Source organism: Vipera berus (assembly GCF_964194415.1).
Source record: "Vipera berus genome assembly, chromosome: 2".
Taxonomy (NCBI): domain Eukaryota; kingdom Metazoa; phylum Chordata; class Lepidosauria; order Squamata; family Viperidae; genus Vipera; species Vipera berus.
In genome coordinates this window covers 185551207-185573696 of record NC_138203.1, presented here as the reverse complement: position 1 = coordinate 185573696, position 22490 = coordinate 185551207, and positions in this window count along the sequence as shown.

Below are 22490 nucleotides of genomic sequence, written 5' to 3'. Positions count from 1 at the left end.
AACAGTGTGAGGTGAGAAAGACTGGCCCTAAGCTATCCATCAAACCCCAGGAAAAGGTAATAAACACCACCATCAGGAAATACAATCAAATGTGTCAGAATTTGTAAGTGCTTCAAAAAGTTGGGAATATTTTTCAATAATTTTCATGATCATAAAGGATAGTGAGCCATGATCTACCCAAAGGACTTTCCCATCTAGTCTTCTGTTATTATAGTAGCATATCACTTGGAGGCCTTGGAAAATCTTCAAACAGTTTTGCTGGGTAAATAATAGAAAGAACCCTAACTTGTGGGTTTTTTGTGTATGTGTGGAGCTTACAAAACAAAAATTAAATGGCAAGAGTCTGCTGGCAGGTAATCATCTACTTCTCCCTCCCCCAAATAGTCAAACAATGAATTATATTGTCATCAGAATTGCCAGTTTATGTGGTAATCAGATTATTTTCAGAAGTAAAATTAATCATTTCATTAGATGAAGTAATTAATCTAATTATGAATATTTAGAACTATCTATCTATCTATTATCAGTCCTACTGTTTTCAGTCTAATATTAAAATGAATTAGAACTAAACTTTTGGATGGCATTGAAGAGATTATCATACCTTGAATATCTCATCAAAGCTTTTCAAGCTCACTGCTAAACATCTAATTAAGAAAACAAATTGTCAACTCTGCAATGAAGCTGGTTGAAGCCATCTTGCTCGTTTTCAGCTGCCACAAGAAGGGGGAGAAATAGGGAGATTTATGTTAGTCTAAACAATTCTCTCTCCCATGGAAACCAAGGCCATTCCTGTTCGTTAGACTGGGGACTAAGCATTATAGTAGAAAGCCCACCAAACTATTCTATTGGAAAATGTAGTTCATTGCATAGTTTCTGGGGAGGGAAGTTAACTTTGTAATAATGTAACTTTTTGGTGGGAACTTTAGTCTTGGTTTTACTTTTGACCCTGCCAATATTTTGTAGCCAATAAACATGTTCTTAGAGAAAAACTCAAGCCTTGGAGTTCTGTTTTAGTTGGCCTCATCTATCAGAACCATGACACAAATATTAAAATGTAATCAGGGATTTAACTATTTAAACTAGATTATAAAAGAAATTGAGCTCAGCTTCTGTCAAAGAGAAGTTTTCTACAGTACTGTGGTTAAGTGAATTTAAAAAGTAACTTTGAGTGTTTTATGGATATTCTGAAGACAGAGCCAAGTCACTTTAGCAAGATTGTTACCTCTCCATCTGCTTTACCAAGACCTTTTGGCAAACTCCCATCATCTTGCTTCCCATCAGCTAGCACTGCATTTTAAAACTTAACATCTAAGAAACAATTCCCTTTTAATAGTCAGGATGCATCTTCAGTAACTTTTCCTTTTTGCTATTTGGGCATAATGAGTTTTGGGGGGGAAAAAAAACTTTCTGATGATTTTGAACACCATTCATTAATTACTGATGATGTCTGTGATTTAATGATAATATTCAGCTTTCTGGTTTGGGCTTTAGATATAGGCAAGTAATTCACCATCAGTAATTTATCTGGCATATTTAGCCATTTGTTCTAAACTTGTATCATGTGGATATAAATATATCCTTTGTTATTTTATTTTATTATTTATTATTTTATTTTATTGTTTATTGCTTCTATTATTAACTTAAGCATTCTTTATCTAGGTGAATTATCTACCTAAACAAATAGCAAAAAAGAAAAGAAAAAGACCTTGGAGTTTTTTAAAGATCCTTTTAAAAAGAAAAGGAATTTTACATAGGGTATTTTGCCTTCACTGTAAACTGGGAACAGTCCCTTCCACTCTTTTTCAGGTTTTTTTTTTTTTTTGAGAACACAGCATTCCCCTTTCAAGCCACACACCTGCAATTTATCACAATAAACCAGATCATGCCCTATTTGAGCTCTTCCCTGACACTGGCAGCCCTTTTGTTGGCTCTAGTTAGAGTCAAGCAAGCTAACCAATGGTAATTACTTTTGATTGGTGAATCAACAGCATTCTCAATATCTACTTTCCCTCCTCTGTGTGTGTTTGCTCCATCACTTTGATAGCCTTTTACACATCTTCTACTGCCAGGTGCTCTTACCGTATATGCAGTGGTGGGATTCAAATATGTGAACAACCAGTTCTCTGTGTGGATGCCACTTCCGGAAGTCCACTCTGGGCCTGGGCAACAAAAAATTAGCTACCGGTTCTGCCGAAGTGGTGCGAACTGGCTGAATCCCACCACTGCACACATGCCTTTCCAGGGATAATGTTGTCATTGCTGGTGCAAAGTTTATCATTCCAATTCTAAGAAGACGACACCAGCAGAAGGCCCATCCCTCTACAGCCAGTCATTCTACAACAGGTTCATGTATAATTCAAGCATATTCAAGGAAACACAAGAGTAGATTAAAAAAATAAATAAAGCAGGCTGGGTCAGTTCCATCTCAATGGCAAAACCAAAGCAAACTAAATCTAAATTAGGGATTAAAAAGAGTTCCATCACATATTGTATTGGGAGCTTAATTTGGCTAAAGTACAATTTTGAGGGCAAAGGAATAGCCTTTTAAACTATGATGTCTGATCAGCTTCCATTTTCTGTCGAGTATCTCACAGGCTCCTAGCTTTGTTTAGCTGATCTTTAAGAGGCCTTTTTAATTCAATGTCTTCCTCTATGGTCAGTCCAGGAAGGGCCACAGAATAAGCCATAGTGAGGCACAAATGTGACTCAAAATATCAGCAGATAAATGAAACAGATTTGTCCAGCCTATAGTAGAAAGGACTGCAGCAGTAATTAAGAGAATAAATCTTGGCTGTCCTTCTGTAAAATAATACAAAAAGTCAAATGCTAATGATCACAGACTTGGTAGCTTCTAATGCAGATATGCCTCCTATGGTAGCTTGGAGAAGCATACCAGAGGGAGACAAAATACATCTACAAGGTTGTCTAATTTCTTAAGAAGAAGCCATAAAAATGGAGGTCAGGCACAGCACATCATTGGGAAAAGTCTAATAAAGAAGTCTCATGTTTTGCTCAACTTTGTCAGTATAAGCCAGATACTAAGGTAGGGCCCATAAAACAGATTAATTGTTCTTAAGAATTGACAAAGTCAAGGGGAATATTAAAGGTTTTGTTTCACTGGGGATAGGACCTACAGTATATATTTCACAAAAGTAATTAACCACTGAAGAAAGCTTATACCAATCCTACAGATTCACGTCAAAAAGTAATGCCTCGAGGCATATCAAATTCTTGATGGTAGCTTAACTATAGATCATCAGTAAGCTTCTTATCTCTTCACACCTTGGGGATACTTCAAAAGTTTCTTCAAGAATAACATGAACTGGGGGTCATATTTAGCACTTCTAAGGTTTGTCCAAGATTGTGACCTTACTGGGCCAAAAATAAATAAATCATAGCCACTCACACTGCAGGGAATGTTTTAAGAAAGCAAGGCAGTGGGACATGGCAAGTATAACAAGCTTCAGAAATGCCAACTCATCCTGAATATTTATTTAAAACTGAAAAGCCTTTCCTAATATCACTTTCTCCTGAAATATCTATACAATGTTGCAGAGAACGGTAGAACTTTATGATACAGTTGACCATTTAGCCAGGTCTTGTGGAACAACTACATTAGTGTTTGGTGGAATATTCCAGGTTACATGGATATACAATTCTCTTTTTAAGTTAGGCTGGAAAATAACAAAGCTATTTCTTCATAATAGTCAGTTTTCTTTAAAGGAAATAAGTAAAGGTATCTACATTAGCAAATTGCTGGAGATTTTGGTGGTGGTTGTTGAGTTAGCATAGTATTGTAGGCTGGTGCAATGTTTCAGCAACAAAAAATGAAAAGAAAAAAAGAAACTGAATTTCAAAATCAAATGGAGTTATATTGTATGATCCCAATTCATTTGTTTACTATCAAATCTGCATTTATATAAGTGCTGTAGAGGAAAAACAGACATAAATTGTATCTCAAATGCTGGGTCTTTATTGGAAATATTTTGTAACTTTCTTGATTAGTAAACAGGGATTTTATTTTCTTTAACTTCTGAGGGATAGCTAAACATATACATTGCAGTTACAGATATGTTTCTAATGGCAGGTTGTGAATCAGTTTTCCATGGCTGCCTTTAATATGACACTTCAAGGAATCTCTGCCCTCCTTCCCCCTACCTCCTTAGGTCTCAGACCCAAACTCTGAAACTTCAAAGAAATAGAATCTCCACAGCTTCAAAGTAATTGCTTGCTTTTAAGTCTCAATAATATGTGTTCTGCGAAATTAGTTTTTTCCCCCTACACATGTTGTTGGAGAAGCAAAGTGTTGCGAGGTGGGGAGGGCAGTTTATACACTTTTTTAAAAATCCAAATGTTCTCCCAGACTCAACAAGTTGGTAAATTCTAAGCTGTAAAACATGCTTAATCATATTGACTTTGGCTGCTGGAGGGGTGACCAGGGATAAGGGTCTAGAGCAGGGGTGTCAAACTCGCAATGTCACATGTTGTGTCACAACGTATCATGACTTTTTTTCTATTACCGGCAATGGTGTGGGCACGGTTTCGGCATGACACATCCGGCAGTTTGACACCCCTGGTCTAAAGCCAAATTGTGGACTTTGGCATAAAATGAAGAGTTCGGCACTTAGAAAGACTGCATATTATCTTCATGTGCAGAGATGAGAGCATGCTTTCAAGGGTTTAGTTGAGTCAGAATACTTTATTTCAATGGTTCTCAACCTTTTGTTCACCACAGGCCCCCTTTAAATACCTTTCTGGCCACGGACCATGGCCAAGGACCCTCAAGACTTAACTCAAGATTTAAATCACAACATTTTTTCCACACTTCGCAGACCCCCCTGATGATATTGTGGCCTCCCAAGGGCCTGTAAACCAAATGTTGAGAACCATTGCTTTAGATTTCATTTATTAAGATAAAAGGAACTTTGTTCTGACCTAGACGGATTGATAAAAGAAAGCTGGGAATTGTACACATTGCCTAGAGTTTCAAAGTACATTTTGAACTTCCTAGTGCCAATATTCCATCCAGTAATTTTTCACAGCTTTATATAAAGATCAGTACCCTTGTTTTTTATAGGGATGCGGTGGCTCAGTGGGTTAGGACGCTGAGCTTGTCGATCAGAAGGTCGGCAGTTTGGCGGGTCAAATCCCAAGTACCGCGTAACAGAGTGAGCACCTGTTACTCGTCCCAGCTTCTGCCAACCTAGCAGTTTGAAAGCATGTAAAAATGCAAGTAGAAAAATAGGGACCACTATGGTGGGAAGGTAACAGTGTTCCGTGCACCTTTGGCATCTAGTCATGCCGGCCACATGACCACGGAAACGTCCTCAGACAAGCACTGGCTCTTTGGCTTTGAAACAGAGATGAGCACCAGCCCCTAGAGTCGGAAATGACTAGCGTGCATGTGCGGGGGAAACTTTACCTTTACCTTTACTTTTTTACCCTTGTTTTTTATCCATTCAGGTTGACATCTGTAGAATGCCAATTCCACTCATAATATGCAACCATAGATTCTGCCTTTTTCTATTTCATAGCAAAGTTCTTTGGGAACATTCCATTTCAAATTCATACTTACACCTTCTAGACCTTATCATGATCTTACTGATAAATATGTATTAAAAGAAAAGAGTAAGTCTTAAGGGAAGTTCTCTCACAACACAATTATAATTACAAAATCTAAGCATTCTAATAAAATCTAGTCTGTTCAGAGTTTATGCAAGTTTTCTTAGATCTTAATTTCACCATCATTAGCATCTCCAAATATATCTTCTTGTTTTTTGCTGTTTTCACCAGAAAAAGGATATTACCATTGGAATAAGAGATTTGCGAGAGACTGTTGCTCATTCCTATTAATAATATAATATCAGTCTAAACCACACAGTAATTTTATTGACTCATGGGACATTGAGCATGACTTATTTAAAGACTTCGTATTTTATTTCTTGAAGTTTTCTTTTGAAATCAGTTTTACTGCCTGGTTAAAATAATTCAACAAAAGATATGCTTTTTCCAGCTAAATAAATGCCATCATCAAATGACAGCATGATTTGCATTACAAAGGAAAAGAGGAGGAAAAAAAGAGAATTTATATGAGTAAAACTTTTGTTTGTTTTATTTTAAATACATTGTGTGTTTTTTTATTTTAGTGAAAGTTCAACAAAAAAAAAAAAATTACAGTCTTATTGTTAAAAAAGTTAAAGTTAAAGTTATCAATGGCCATTTTTAAACATCACATGTATGAGGAATTTGTTGTCCTATGGATTGGTTGAATTTTAACTCCCAGAAGTGTCAACTGTCTCTGCTAATAATTAGGAAACACAAATAATGGGTGCATGAGTATTACTCAAATGTCCTACTTTTGGATTTTCCTTAAGCATTTGATTGACTTCAGTGGCAGGGCTTTTCAACTGGTGGTATGCGTACTTTGGTACTTGGCAGGTGGTACGTGACCATCCTAGAGAAGTGGTAGTGGGGGACAGAGGAATGGGCTGAACTGGTGGCAGCACCCCACAAGCCTGATGGAGAGACAGCTGGAGCTGCAGGGCTGTCAGGGCTCAGCAGAAGCTCCAGGATCAGTGCCAGACTCCAGACGATTGACACTGCCAGAAGCTGGAGGTATCCTAAAGAGAAAAGGAGGAGGAGGGAGAGGAGAGAGGAGAGGATATAAAAGGAGGTTTGGGCAGGAAAGGGCCAGCGAGGGCTGCCCCTGGCCTGTCCCCTGGGCACATGAAGAGGAGGTGGCGAGCGCTCGGCAGCCCTGCTGATCATCCCTCCTGACCACTGAGAAAGAAAAAAGGCAAGAGAAGCACTTCCCTTCCCTCCAGGATGCCAGCACTCATGTACTTGCAACCTTGTCTGTGCTCCCCCAGGGGTCTGGCTCCACGCTTGCCCCGTGGCTCTAAGGCTGAGTGCATTCTGGCTTTGATGGCTCCTACCAGTAGATCAATGCCATGCCCGCTTACTGACCTAACCTCGTAGCCACCAGGCTTCCCTTTCACTGGGAGCACCCCTGCCTGCATGGGATAGCTACGGCTGGTGGCAGCATGGCCACCGGCAGTGCTGGCAATCTCTCCCCCTCCCATCATCCATTCCTGAATGTAGAGGAAGGAAGGAAGGAAGGAAGGAAGGAAGGAAGGAAGGAAGGAAGGAAGGAAGGGAGGGAGGGAGGGAGGGAGGGAGGAAGGAAGGAAGGAAGGAAGGAAGGAAGGAAGGAAGGAAGGAAGGAAGGAAGGAAGGAAGGAGCTGGGAAAGGGACTTCCTTCTGAGTGCTTCTCAGGTTGTTTTTTTTTAGCTGCCAGAGGCTCTGGGCAGGAGACTTCACATTTTGACCTCCTCCCCGCTGTCGTTGCCTCTGCGTGGCTCTCAGCTCATCTCTCCCAGACCCATGTACATATTTGTTTGTTTGTGTGTGTGTGTGTGTGTGTGTGTGCGCGCACACACACACACACATGCATGCACACACATATGGGGTGGTCTCACTCCTTGTAGCCACACACTGTGACTTTGGGGAGGAAAAGAACAAGAGAGATAAGAGAAGCTGTGATGGGAGGTTCTTGCAGCCTTCCACTGGGCTGGGGGCGGGAGCTGAGGGGTACAGGATGTGATGAGATCAAGTACTCCAAGAAAGCAGTTTTCATTAGTTTGCAGCCTGCCATCACAGAAGGTCTCCCTCCCCCGCCCACCCACTTGCACACGCATACACACACACACACACACACACACACAGACAGACACACACACAAACATGTGCACAAGTCTGGTAGAGATGAGGTGAAACCCACACAGAGGCAACAACGGGAGGGTGTCAAAATGTGAAGCCTCTGCTCACTGCTGCCTGCCTGTTGCCACCTCTGCCCAAATCCTCTGGCAGTGTTTTTTTTTAAAGCAGGGAGGGGAGGAAGGAAGGAAGGAAGGAAGGAAGGAAGGAAGGAAGGAAGGAAGGAAGGAAGGAAGGAAGGAGATTATAATGAGAGGGAGGAAGGATCTGAGGGAAGTCTTGTCTTAGCACTTGGCCACAACCAGCCCTCCTGCCTTTTTGTCATCCCCTTGTCCCCTCCTTCTGACTTTCCTGGTGGTCTCCCATCCTATTGCTGAGGATGCTTTGATTACAAAGCTGGGTTTCCTCGCATGGAGAGGGATTGGGCCTCCCTCTGACCCACACATTTTGCTCTCCCACACACACCATGAGCAACTGCCCAAGGAGGGTGAGCCGAGCAGCAGCAGCCTCAAGGAGAAGGTAAGCCCAGCTGGACACCCCCTTGGGGAAGGCTGGGCTGAGCTGGGCACTTGCCCTCCACTGCCCAGGGCTGTGGGCAGCCTGCACCACTGGGGTTCTCCGCATGGCCTGAGAGGAAAGGAACTGCCACTGAAAAAAATAAAACCAGTACTTTTTTCCTTTTTTTTACAATTTGTAATATTTTATTAGATTATGGAATAAAATACAAAATAAAAAAGCAAATAGTAGGACACAGTGGAGAGGAAGAAGGGGGGGAAAGTGAGGTGGAGAAGGGAAAAAGAAAAGGCACTGACTTCCGACTTCCTCTGCTGCAATAGAATGAAGCATTAACATCAAACCTCAACTTTTTACTTTTCCATAATAGTATGAACTAGCCATTTCTATAACAACAAATGAATCTAACCAGTAAAACCCCAAATCCCGCCCCATTTTTTTTAGTCAAGTTTTTGACACCTTAATAAGCACTGGTGGTATTCGAATATTGTCATGTCCTAAAAGTGGTACAATCTGTGAAAAGATTGAAAAGCCCTGTTCTATGGATGCAGAAGATCTAGAAAATACAATTTGTAAGTTTAGTAGTAAACCCTAATCCCCCAAAAAACATTCTGATCCAAGAACATGAATGTTTTGGCTTTATACTAGAGTAGTAGTTTTTAGAAAAGTCCTAGATTTATCTACTCATCACCAATTTCCAAGCTAGCCAGGCGGTGCTATTTTCATGGCTTCTGCCTTGTCCCACTTCGTACTGCATCTCATAATTTAACCACAACTCCTCTCGTGGGTTCTTGGATGCTGCTTCTCTTGCTACAAAGGAGATGAACTGCCTAGATCCTGGGGACGGATCCCTCAGGACGATGTGCCTCCAGTTTGGCTTACTGGCAGGCAGGGTGGGGACATGGTCCCACCAGGGCTCTGGTGCCTGGGCTAACACTCTGTGCCTTCAACTCTAAGAGGTGTCATTCTTTTGGCAAGATCCCACCTTTGTCGCCACTGTTGCGTAGTGTGTTCTTGGTGGCACTGACCAGGCAGATCTAATGCAACATGTTTTATTGCAAGATAACAGAACTGAACTCAGCTGACAGACTGACATATATTTATACGTGCTGCCACTAGGCAGCAACCAATCAGATTTAAAGCTGGTTTTCCCGCTCAAATACAAACTTCAGTTTCCCTCCAAAACAGTTGGAGACACATTTAAAGCAAAACACATTAACGGTCAATATAAGTACATAACATTATGAACTTTGATTATTAACATGAATCTCATACAATATGGAGAGTGGCATTGAAACTCCAAGAATGGCCCACATGGAAATCCTATATTTGAAAAGAAAGCAGGAGAGATGAAACAGTCATTTGAAAACAAAACTAATATCAAAACTTTTTTAAAAAATCAGTGTAAGAAGAAATTAACACATACAATCAAATATTTTCAACCAGAGCATTAAAAACTCAATGTTTTTTTTTTACTAAACTATGGGTCCTTTGGCACCTCATTATATTGGAATTCATGTTAATTCAGTACTTAGCTGAACAGACATTTATTCTTACAAGTTCTCCTTTTTCCCCCCTGAAATTCCTAGTAACAGCACCACAATATTTTATTTTTGCATGTGTAGTAGTGGTTATCCGATTTTTTTTTTTTAAATGGGGAGCATTTTTGGACTGGAAGCTCTCATGAATAATGCCTCTGATCCCTTCTCCTCTCTGACACCCCACAGTGCTTGGTGTGCTACTGAAGTGCATCTAGTCTGAAGCCACAAGCAGAAAGAGATTTTCCTCTTACTCTTGCCTTATGTCAGCAAGTCTAAGCAAACACACCAGCTGTCCAAAGAATAAATCGAAATGGTGGGGAATATGTGAATATCACATATTCAATTAAGGAGGCTACAGATCCAATTTAGCACATATTTTCACATGTTTTCAGAATAAGCACTGCTATTTCCTGACACTTGGGAAAATGTAGTGTGGTCTGGCTTGAGATAATCCAGATGGATGTGTGTCTAGTTCTCCAACCTAGTTTATTTTAATTTGTTGCCCACTTTATTGCAAAAGAAATCAGAATTTGTTCCTCATTGATGATCTTTAGGAATAAGAGCCAATTTATTTTTAATACACAAGAAGAAAACAAAAGATTGATTTCTTTGGTCGATAAAAAAAGCAATCATTGGTTAAAATGTGTAACAGCAAACCTTTACAAGGAAAACCAGTGCTGCAAATAGGACACAGTTGTGTTTTTTAAAAAAAACAACAACATTGATTTGTCCATTATTTTAGTAGACAAAAACATATAAAATGGATATAGGATTTTATTCTCTATGTACAAATCCTTGTATTTTACCTAGAATATGATATCCATGTTAATGTTTTAGATAACTCAAAATTAATTATTGAAAGGAATGCAGTTATAGATGTCTCCATGCAAAACTGACACAGGTTAATGTTCCTGGCAGGTTGCCTTTGGAAGCTTAAGAGTTATTGAAGCAAATAAACATTCAAAATATTGAGATGACAGTCTTGCAAAGGAATCCCATTGAACAACTCTTAATTATTTCTATTGTTTACTGTTTCTTTAAATAAGGAGCGAAACATCAGCCATTTGCAGGCTAAGTTTTCATATTGATGGCCACTGGGTGCCGCTGTTTTGCTGCAGAGAAGAACACTTGAAACATTATTTTTGTGGCATTAATATATTTTGATGGCTATAGCATGAATCTCATAGCTGAATTACATTATCATCTTTAAGACACCTAGTAACAAAGACCAATTCATACTTTTCTCAAAGAAGTATATTATTTTTATATAGAATTATGCATTTGTAGGTGCAGAGATAACATATTTTCAATTCAATGTTGGCATGGATTGAATATCTGATATTATTCCAAAGCATGTCAAATTCAAAATAATCAGATTCCAATCTTCAATCCTGTTGTCAAAGTACTTGGCTGTAAACCCACTGGAATTTTATGAAGACAGTCACTTGACAAAAATATAGACCTCTTTTACTCAGTATGCATGTGGTTAATATGCAACTCTCATTTTTCCTGCCCATTTATATAAATTTAAATACAGGCAGTATATATGACAGAATATCACTGGTAATTCTGTGGTTAATGTTTGGTATATGTTGGCATGCATGCTGAGAAAAATAATGTCAATCAGAACAGTGTAGCAATTCTAAAATCTAATGTGCATTGGAGAAAAATAAATAACATTATTAAACTGGCATTCTGTTCTATCATAATATCTTTCTCAGAAGATAAATAGATCATTAAAGCTAGCAGTTATTGATAGCTTTATTTTATAAGAATTTGTCTTCTCATATCTTTAAAGACATCCAAATTAACTTCTTGTGGCAGCATATACAGAATAATAGAGTTGGAAGGAATCTGGGAGGTCTTTTAGTCCAATCCCCTGCTCAAGAAGGAAACCCTATATACCAGGGGTGTCAAACTCAATTTCATTGAGGGCCGCATCAGCATTGCGGTTGCCCTCAGGGGGCCGGGTGGGTATGGCCAGGGTGGGCGTGGCCTACTGGGTGGGCATGGCTATAGTGGGTGTGGCCTACTGGGTGGGCGTGGCCAGCTCTACATCGTTCGCATCAAGGGTGCCTATGGGGGCCTGGGCAGGAGTGGGACAGATCTGAGGGTCTCTGGCAGAAGGAGGGTCTCTGGGCCAGGGCCAAAGCAGTGGGGGCCGTTCCCTCACTGTTTCCAGGATGGCTTCGCGGGCTGCATGAAACCACTTTGCAGGCCGCATCCGGCCCCCGGGCCTTGTGTTTGACATGTCTGCCTATACAATTCCAAACAAATGGCTGTCCAGTCTCTTTTTAAAAGTCTTCAGCCCACAGTTTCTGAAGGTAAGCCATTTCACTGGTTTATTGTTTTCACTGTTAGGAAATTTCTCCTTAGTTTGGGGTTGCTTTTCTCCTTGATTATTTTACACCCATTGTTTCTTGTCCTGCTTTCAGGTGCTTTGGCAAATGACCCCCTGTTCTCTGTGGCAGCCCCTCAAATATTGGAACACTGCTATCATGTCAGTGATAAACTGCTATTCTCTTTCCTATTACAGAATAAGAAATAGCAAACTAAAAATTTAAAGCACAAGAAGAACAAAAGGAAATGTAACTTTATGCCAACATTTTTAAGTTATATATTTTTCTGTCCTTACACACTGTCCTTGCTTTCACCACTTCCATGTTCTGACTCATGCACTGACTTTTGCTCTTCAAATTTCTCACATCTTTTTTGAGGAAGTTGTCAACTCCTTCCAATTATGACTTTCCCAGCCTTCTACTTCCTCATATCCCCCATTCATTTTTCTTTCACTCTGATTGACCCTCATGAATCCTCTCTAGATGACCCTCATCTCAATGTGCTTCTTTCATTCTGATAATTCACTCTAGTATTCAGTCCATGTTCATTCAGCATCCAATCACCTCAGACTCTGTCTTGTCTTTTATGCATACACTCCAGCACATCCAACTCCCAGTTCTGTACAACAAAGTGTGAAGAAGCACATTTTTATATGCAGCCATTTTTATCAAGGTACAGAATTTTAATAACTCCACTATGAATGGAATGTATAGTATAGCTGTCTATTTCATTCATTAACTCTGCTAAAATCTTGGTTGCTAATTTTCCAAGGTCCTCTTTCCATGCAAAAAAATATTTCTATTTCTATAGTTCTGTCTTTCTACCCTGTGCTTACAGTAGAGGTAGTCCTTGACTTATGACCACAATTGATCCCAACATTTCTGTTGCTAAGTGAGACAGTTGTAAAGTGAATTTTGCCCAGTTTTACGACCTTTCTGGTTACATTTGTTAAGTGAATCACTGCAGTTGTCAAGTTAGTAACATGGCTGTTCAGTGAATCTGGTTTACCCATTGACTTAGCTTGTCAAAAGGTCGCAAAAAGTGATCGCATGGCCCATAAACACGAGTCACTTGCCAGGCATCTGAATTTTGATCACATAACTGTTGGGATGCCTTAACAGTCATAAATGTGAACAATGGTCACTGGGGTCATTTTTTTCCAATGCATTGTAACTTCAAATGGTCATTAAATGAATTGTTGTAAATCAAGGGCTACCTACAGTATACTGCATTTTTTTCGCCCTTTGGAGTACTAGTTTTGAGATGATTTTCTTGCTACAAGATGGCAAATGGAACTGGTGTGAAGTTTTGTTCTGGTTTTTATTTTCCCTAGTTAGTTTCTCATCATCACTCTGGTATCCCCTGGGCTGGCTAACCTGAAAAAAATGCCCATAAGAGGAGCAATAGTGTCTTTTCTTTCACTGAATACAAAGAGAGGCTTTGGACCAATGGAGAGTTTCAGTAACAAAAAAAAAAGAGGAGTCCATAATATTCTTCCATTTTACTATTTTACAACTGAAATACATATTAAGAAAAAAAAAATCTGTCCAAAATGTTTTGCTGTTCACTTATTTTTAAAGTGGTTTCTTTTCTCTCAAATGAATAGTGAGTGAGTGAAAGAAAATGCAAAAGTCCATTTCAGCATAGCGCACTAATCCTGAATCACTGAAAATGCAACTTTAATGAATTGTTCAGATTGTCATGTCAGGAAGAAAGGAGACTGCCTCTCTTAATGGTAATATATATATACATATGAGGGACGCGGTGGCTCAGTGGGTTAGGACGCTGAGCTTGTCGATCAGAAGGTCGGCAGTTTGGCGGGTCGAATCCCGAGTGCCGCGTAACAGAGTGAGCGCCTGTTACTCGTCCCAGCTTCTGCCAACCTAGCAGTTCGAAAGCACGTAAAAATGCAAGTAGAAAAATAGGGACCACTACGGTGGGAAGGTAACACCGTTCCGTGCGCCTTTGGTGTCTAGTCATGCTGGCCACATGACCACGGAGACATCCTCGGACAAGCGCTGGCTCTTCGGCTTTGAAACGGAGATGAGCACCACCCCCTAGAGTCAGAAACGACTAGCACGCATGTGCGGGGGAACCTTTCAAAGGGGGAGGAGGAGTGAGTGCAGTAACTAGAACTCTGCCCCATAATTCCAGAATCACTTCATAGATGTAGTAAACATTATAGGACATGGGTATGATTTTGATTTATTCACTAATAGTTTTGAATAGGAGTCTCACCTTGCATTCTGTAGAAACTGGAGAGATGCTTCAGAACTGGTGACCAAAAAGGACCTACAAGGAAACACAAACAGGAGACTTTTAAGAGAAAAAAGGGCAAGTTTCTGGAACAAATGAAGGAAAACTGTTTAGCAAATCCTGGCTGTTATTTTTTTTTTCTCTCTGACTGAATGTATTGCTTTTTTCCCCCATGAAGAAAAGGCTTCCACCTGCAGCTGCAAGTGATCAGCTAGTGGGTGGAATCAAATTCCTCAGTCAACAGCTTAGTTTAAGCCAATACACTTTATAAAGACGAAAGACAATTGAGAGATTGTGACTAGAATCAGTAACATTCCAGGCAAGCAGGAACAGGGGAGTTTCCAAGAGAGTTTAGTGATGAGGGAGCCAACTAAGGAGTTTGGTTACTGTATGAAGAATGCAGATACTGTAGGGACTGTCTGTTAGGTCAACCAGTTTCTAAAGAAGAAAAATAGCAAAATTATTAATAATAACTATTATCAAGGTAGAGAGCCAGCAGGGAAAATGATGTTTTCCAGCTTATTGCACAAAGTACCAAATGTACAACTTTCTGCCTGTTGGGCATAAATTGAGGGTTGCACTTGGTGCAATGAGTTTCTGACTTTCAGGGAACAAAGTGGTTAAGCTGCAGCTGCTCAGAAAGGTTCAGAGGTTTATAGACAGGACCTTCAAGGATGATATAACTTTGTCCCAATTGCCACAATAATAGCTTCCTTGCTGTCAAAGAGATTGAGGGTCTTCAGGAAACTGGACTTCACTTTGAGAATAAAGATGTCGCTCTAAGAATGACCTAATCATAAAACCATAGAGTTGGAAGAGATTACAGAGGTTGTTTAGGCTAACCTGGTCCTCAATGTAGGGTCTACTAAAGCATCAACCAGCAGATGAGAACTCACTACATCATGTGACAGCTTGTTGCGTTAGCTGACAATACATTTAGAAAATTCCTCCTGATAGCTTCATAGTTATAATCCATGGTTTCTGTAGTTTTAAACCTACAGGTTTTAGTCCTGGAAATAAAGAATGTATCTACTCCTTCAATGTTGTGACTACTCTTCAGATTTTGAACATTCCTATTATGCCTCCACTTAATTATACCTTTTGAGAGTAAACATAAGCAGATTCCTTAACTGTTCCTAATATGGTTTATTTTCCAGAGTTTTTACTTCTTTTAGTAGTCTGCCTTTGAACTGACTCTAGTTTTGAATAATGGTGCACAGAACTTGACATTCTATATCAAATGGGATCTAACCAGGGTAGAGTACTGTAGTGCAGAATCAATATTTCCAGTGATCTTGGCTGTATGTTCTTGTTGAAGCCTCCCAAGATTATATTTGACTTTTTAAGCAGCTGTATCATATTACAGCTAGTCCTCAACTTACAATAGTTCATTTAGTGTCCGTTCAAAGTTACAATGACATCTAAAAGAGTATGACCGTTTTTTACCGTTTATGACCATTTTTCACACTTACGACTGTTGCAGCATCTCCATGATAAAAATTCAGACATTTGGTACCTGGTTCATATTTTTGTTGGTTTCAATGTCCCAGACTCATGTGATCCCCTTTTGTGCCCTTCTGACAAGCAAAGTCAATGGGAAAGCCAGTTTCACTTAACAACTGTGGCAAGAAAGGTTGTAAAATGGGGCAAAACTCACTTAACAGCTGTCTCATTTAGCAACAGAAATTTTGGGCTCAGTTATGGTCATACATTGAGGACTACCTGTATTGGTTTGTGTTTCACTTGTGGTTCACAAAACAATCAAATCATTTTCAATGTATTACTGACAGCCATTTTCATCGTTGTGTCTTACATTTTTCCTATCCAGTTGTAAAACATTACCATTTTCCCTGTTAAATTTCATCCTATTATTTTTCTACTCACTGCTTAAACCTGTCTATTTTTTCAATATTTTTTCTTTCCAGCTTCAAGTCATCTTCTGACTTTTTAACTCTCTGGCCTATGTTGTTAATAAAAATGTTGAATGGTGCATGGCCCTGAACAGGTTCTTTCCAAACTGAAGTTAAACAATTAATAAGTACTCTTTGAGTGTGGATGGACATGTAATTTAATGTGAGACCATCTAACAGAGGCAGCATGTAGCCTATATTTTGCCATTTTTATGGCAGAGAATATCAGACAGTATTCTTTTGAAGGCTTAAAAGTCCAATTACACAGTCTGTGATCTCATATTTGAATGCCTTACTGTATATTTTGAAGCTCTATCAAAGAAGGAAAAAGTTAGATGACAATTTGTTTGTGAAGAATTGACTCTGACCCCTGTTATTTATAGCATGCTTTTCCAAATGCTCACACATATAGACATCAAGCTGACAGGTCTTCTTCTTCTTCTTCTTCTTCTTCTTCTTCTTCTTCTTCTTCTTCTTCTTCTTCTTCTTCTTCTTCTTCTTCTTCTTCTTCTTCTTCTTCTTCTTCTTCTTCTTCTTCTTCTTCTTCTTCTTCTTCTTCTTCTTCTTCTTCTTCTTCTTCTTCTTCTCCTTCTCCTCCTCCTCCTCCTCCTCCTCCTCCTCCTCCTTCTCCTCCTCCTCCTCCTCCTCCTCTTCCTCCTCCTCCTCCTCCTCCTCCTCCTCCAACTCTTCCTTTTCCTTTTCCTTTTCCTTTTCCTTCAAGATAGGGATGACATTTTCTTTCAAACTTTTGTCACCTCACCCAAAAAGAGAGTCTGTAATCACATTCAATAGTTCCTTTGGTACCCTGGGTGGTAATCCATATGAGCCTGAGGTCTTCACTTCCTTTTATAAGGAAAGGACACAAGCAGCATCTTTTTTATCTCAGTGAAAGCAAAATGCTCTACAATGATGGTCTTCAGCCTAATGCAACAGAGCCGTTCATGTACTCTTTTTCATAGCAAACAGTAACTTGTAGGGAGCTATTTGTACTATTTTAAATACTATTTCAATCTGAAATATTATTTTCCGCTATTCCTTTCTGTGAAACCCCCCTAAATTAGTTGACACAAACTTAGCTCTGGGTGTTGTGTAGCTTGCCTAGTTTTGGGTTTCTCCACTGTTGTTTCACTGGGGCTCCCACCAGGTTTATGGAAATTTGTCACCATTTTGCTCAGTATGTTATCCTTTTGTGTTTTTGCTTAAATCTGTCTGCTTAAGCTAATAATAAAGTCTAAAATCCTTTACTTACTGGTGTGTACAATGTCTCTGAATCTCAAAGAACCAATTCTTGGGCTCCTGGTCATTGCCTGACATTTGACAGTATATGATGTCTATCATCTTTATCTCTATCATCTCTCTCTACATCTATCTCCTTGGAAATATCCATCCATCCATCCATCCATCCATCCATTCATACCCAGGTTTTGAGCTGGGAAATATGGAGTATGAAGAACTACTGCTATACAATCCATCCAATCCAAAAAGTATAAATTAGTGCTTGCCAGAGTAGATATAAATCAAATAACTAAACTACATCAAATATATAAAATTAGGTTAGTCTCTAATAGTGCTGCTGCTAAGAAAAGATGAAATTAGGAAGCAGGACTAGAATAAGACTTCTCTCTTAGATGTGACAGCAAAACTCCCATCTTGTATGTAGCATCTTGAAGTTATTTTTTTCCCATCAGATCTATAGACTGCCCCATTACTTTTTGCCAAGCTCAGTAGAAAAGAAAGAGAAGTGGAGAAGAACTTATTTTTCAGAAGGACTATTTAAACAGCTATAGCCCTTTGTCTAATATGGCAGCCTGCAGAACTTGGTAATGTGGAATCCAGTGCTCATAATGCAATAAGACTTGAGTGTTCCAGAATAGATTCATTACAAGCCTTAGTGCAAATCATCATTATGCCTTCATTCTTACACTAATATTTAAAACACAATAGAAGTTGTGGAAAATGGTGCTTAAAATGGAATTTTGACAATTTCACAAGAATTCTGGAAGAGATAAATTTTTTGAAGGGCCTTTGTTATTATACTTTTATATTCTGTTTCTGCATAGTTGATTATTGTGCTGTTTAAGATAGCAACCTGGAGATTCTTCTTTCTTTGGCACCCATTGCCTAGGTATGAAAAGACTATTCGATTTCAATCTTCCCATCTCTCTGGAAATTCAATAGTGAAGAGGCATTAAAAGTTGAATGGAGTCTTGAACTCCTCAGTTTACAGCAAGCTGCTGGAGTCCACTAACAGGAATGATTACAGACACATCTTGGCTTTTATGTTTACAGCGTATTAGGGGGCACAAAAGGAGTATCTTGCTTAGCGCTGGCTATCTTTTTTCACATGAATTGACCATGTCTGCTCCAACAAAATAAAATGCTTGGATTTCAAGTAACTGATGAACTACCGTGAGAAAATTTCAAAGATGGATGTGACCCAGGGCAATTCTAGCTGACCTAGCTACAAGGAAACCTGGAAAGCACTTTAGACATGAAAACTGTTCCTTTCCTTTCTTTTCTAAGAGAAAAAGAAGAAAGAAAGAAAGAAAGAAAGAAAGAAAGAAAGAAAGAAAGAAAGAAAGAAAGAAAGAAAGAAAGAAAGAAAGAAAGAAAGAAAGAAAGAAAGAAAGAAAGAAAGAAAGAAAGAAAGAAAGAAAGAAAGAAAGAAAGAAAGAAAGAAAGAAAGAAAGAATATTTTTGAGATGCTATGAATTCCATTTTTCTTTCTTTATTAAAAGGTTCTTTATTTGAAATATATATATGTGTGTGTGTGTGTGTGTGTGTAATTATATGTAAAATTAGAATTAAATAAATTTGGATGGGGCAAGAGAATTGAAAAGAAAATAAGCTTCTTAGCATCAGTCTATAAGCAATCTCAGGTCTCTGCAGAGTTATACAAATTGCAGCTCTATTTTAATACACATAATTACAAAGATAAAAAATGAGGCATAAGATAAAGGATAAATAACTGTGGGAAGAGATTTTTAGCATGTTACTTGTGGCAGGAGAGTGCTACATGACATATCAGGCCTGTGACTCTCAATAAAAATCAGAATGTTCAGAAAAGCTCTAATATGCCATTGAATATTTCATCATATAATTAGACATTGCTCTTGAAATTCCTTTTCTAGGAAAAAAAAATCCCTGTAAAAGAAATCAAGTGGCAATTAGGATGCCTGCTGAATCCAAGCTATATACATGTTATTTAGAGCCCATTGGGCAGGAAATTAATCATACATCATGCAGATCATCAATTTTACTATGTACGAGACTGGGGCTTTCTTCAATATCTTTTCAAAACCACAAATGATTAACAAATAATATGCATAACTCTCCACACATTTCTAGGAAGCAGAACTATTAAATAGCTCAGTTAAAGCAAGATGGAACAGGAGCAATGAATGGCAATATTACATAGTATATTGCACTAGCTGGATATCAAACATGAAAGAACTGACTGAATGAATTCTGCATCTGTGTTACATGGTATGCCATGAAAATAAGCTAGGCAAGTTCTACATTTCATTTACTGATGATTCAGATTTTTGTTTTGCTGAAATATGTATTTTTTTTTCTTGAGCTGCAAATATATTTCCAGCTAGTAAAGCATAAGCTTCTCATTCAAAAATAATTAGTTTGGTGGCTGTCTTTCTCTCAGTGTGTCTCTTTCTGTATGTCTCTCTGTGGATGTGTGTAAAAGATGGTGCTGGTAGTGTTAAAAACACCAAACAGAATAGATCCAAAGAGATGCTTAACATTCCTAATGGATATAGATTGTTATCAAGCTGCATGTATGTTGTGCTTTGTTTACAAGCTGCTCTCAGATAATAACAGTTTGGATGAATTCAATTAAATGAGAGTATAAAAATATCTTTCTCAAGCCAAATTCTGCTAGAAAAAGCAGCTTCTCCCATAAGTGGATGTGCAAATAGGAAAACCCCAGTGCAATCTCCCTTGCCTGAGGCTGTTGTTCAGAGTGCCTCCAAGTGCTAGGAGAATAATGGGTTGTCAGAGGTCAGTTGATGTTGAAATGCATTATGTATACTCATGCCTCCAGCACAATCATGAGAAATCTCTTATGGTTACAGAAATATTCCATGGGAATTCAGATAGCATGCTTAATTTCCAAAATGAAAGGTCTAGAATTCAAGGTTGCCATGCAGTCAAACCATCTGACCTGAAAACTGTTATTCCTAATATCAGAGATACAAGGATTGAGTGGAATGGTATGCTGGAGGAAAATATACATTCAAAGTTCATGTCTATTTATAGAGAGATATACTCTATTTTTCACTGAGTTGAAGGAATGTTTATTTTTTTAAAAAATGAACATAGAGAGCATTTTAATCTTTTTCTCAAAAGTATCATTGTTCCAATCCTATTTTAGTCTTTTTTTTTCCAAGTAGAAGATTGATTTCCAATCAACTCCTAACCGAAACATCCTGGATTTCTCCATTAGTTTCTTCTGGGAAAAATAGTTGTAGAGAAGGGGGAAAGAAGATAGGAAGGGAGTCAAAGATGTTTAAATCTGTTTATCAAATCTGCAGCTGAAGGAACTTGAAATGTAAAATTTATCTGAAAATGTATGTATGAAAACTACAAATCAGTCCATAAGAGGAAAAAGAAAAAAGAAAATTTGGATTTTTGAATTTGAAAATATTCTTTTCCTTTAGAGGAAAATGAAGATGTTATTAACTGCTTGAACCACTCAACAGTATAAAAATAAATATTCAGGGGATAAGACGGAAATAAGTGGGAAAGATGAGATAAATATATCACTTGATTGATTGATTGATTGATTGATTGATTGATTGATTGGACTTGTAGTTCAGCAAGACAAGCTTTTATTTTGATCTTACATTATCTAAAGTTTAGAGTTTAGATTCTATTTTCTTCAGGAAGTCCTACATGGTATAACATTTAATAGATGCTGCAGGTGTGAAGGTTTTATGGGTTTTATATTGTGGATTTTTAATGCTGTAAACTGCCTGAAGTCAGTGTGTGGGGGTTGTGTGGCCATACAAATTTGTGAATGAATGAATGAATGAATGATGAAGGCCGTCTTCTGCAGGGCATTTGAACAGGAAATATTTAATTAGATCACAATAAATTCTATTTCAATGCTGAACTGTTTTTATGGAAGTTTTCAGCTCTGTATATTAAAGACCACCCAGAGTCATTATCAGTAAGCAGTTTACCAATATTAGTAATAAATAAAAACAAATGAAGTTGGTTTCCAGATTTGACTTACTTGGAAACCACTAATTACAATTCCAGCACTGCATGCATCATGAAGCTTGGTTAATTGCTTTTATTGCACCAGTTTCACAGAATGGGGGATGAATTAGAGGGTTCTTACTGGGATAAAACTGGATTAGGCAATAGTCTGCACAACTCAGGATCCTATAGAAAAGGAAATATCAATTAGCAAATAAATTTATAAGCACATGCATACAGATTTATTACAAGGGAATATTATTGATCCTGCAAGTAGGAAGCCTCCATGATAAATTAATAGGATTGTCTCTACTGGAAAAAAGCCTGATCTTAGATATAATGAATGTTCTGGGATAAGACACAGTCAAATTTATTCAGGCTAGCCTGAATAAACAATTAAGCAAATAATTACATACCTTTAGAACTGGCACAAAAGATATATCATGGATCCTGCCCACAAGGGAATTTTAACTGATGGTACCCCAAAAGGAGAATCTTTTCTGCCATGGCATTTGCCCTTTGGAACATCATTCCTCAGGTTAGATTGTCTCTTAACCTATAGGCCTTTCAGAAGACCCTGAAGACATAGTTTTACGATCCCTATTAAGGTAAAAAGTCTGTGACATGGCAATATTTGTAAATTGTTGGTTGTCAGTCTCTCACATTTTATGCTTTTTTGTTGTTATTTGTTTTGTTTTTAATTTTTTTGTTCTTATTGTTTTTAAGTATTTATTTTTATGGCTTTTACTTAGCTGCATGGTGAAGATACTCGCCTCCCACACAGAAGGTTGAGAGTTCAATTCTGGGTAGCGGCAGATATATCTTTCCTAGAGCGCAAAGAAAAAAAACGATCTGCTGTGAACTCTGCATTGCATCAGGAAGGGCATCTGGCCAGTAAACGCTCAGCTCCATACAGTCACCCCAAGTCTACCCTGAATTAAGGGATTATAGGGTTGTAAAAAGGGAGCTTTATTTTTATGCATTTTATTTTGCATC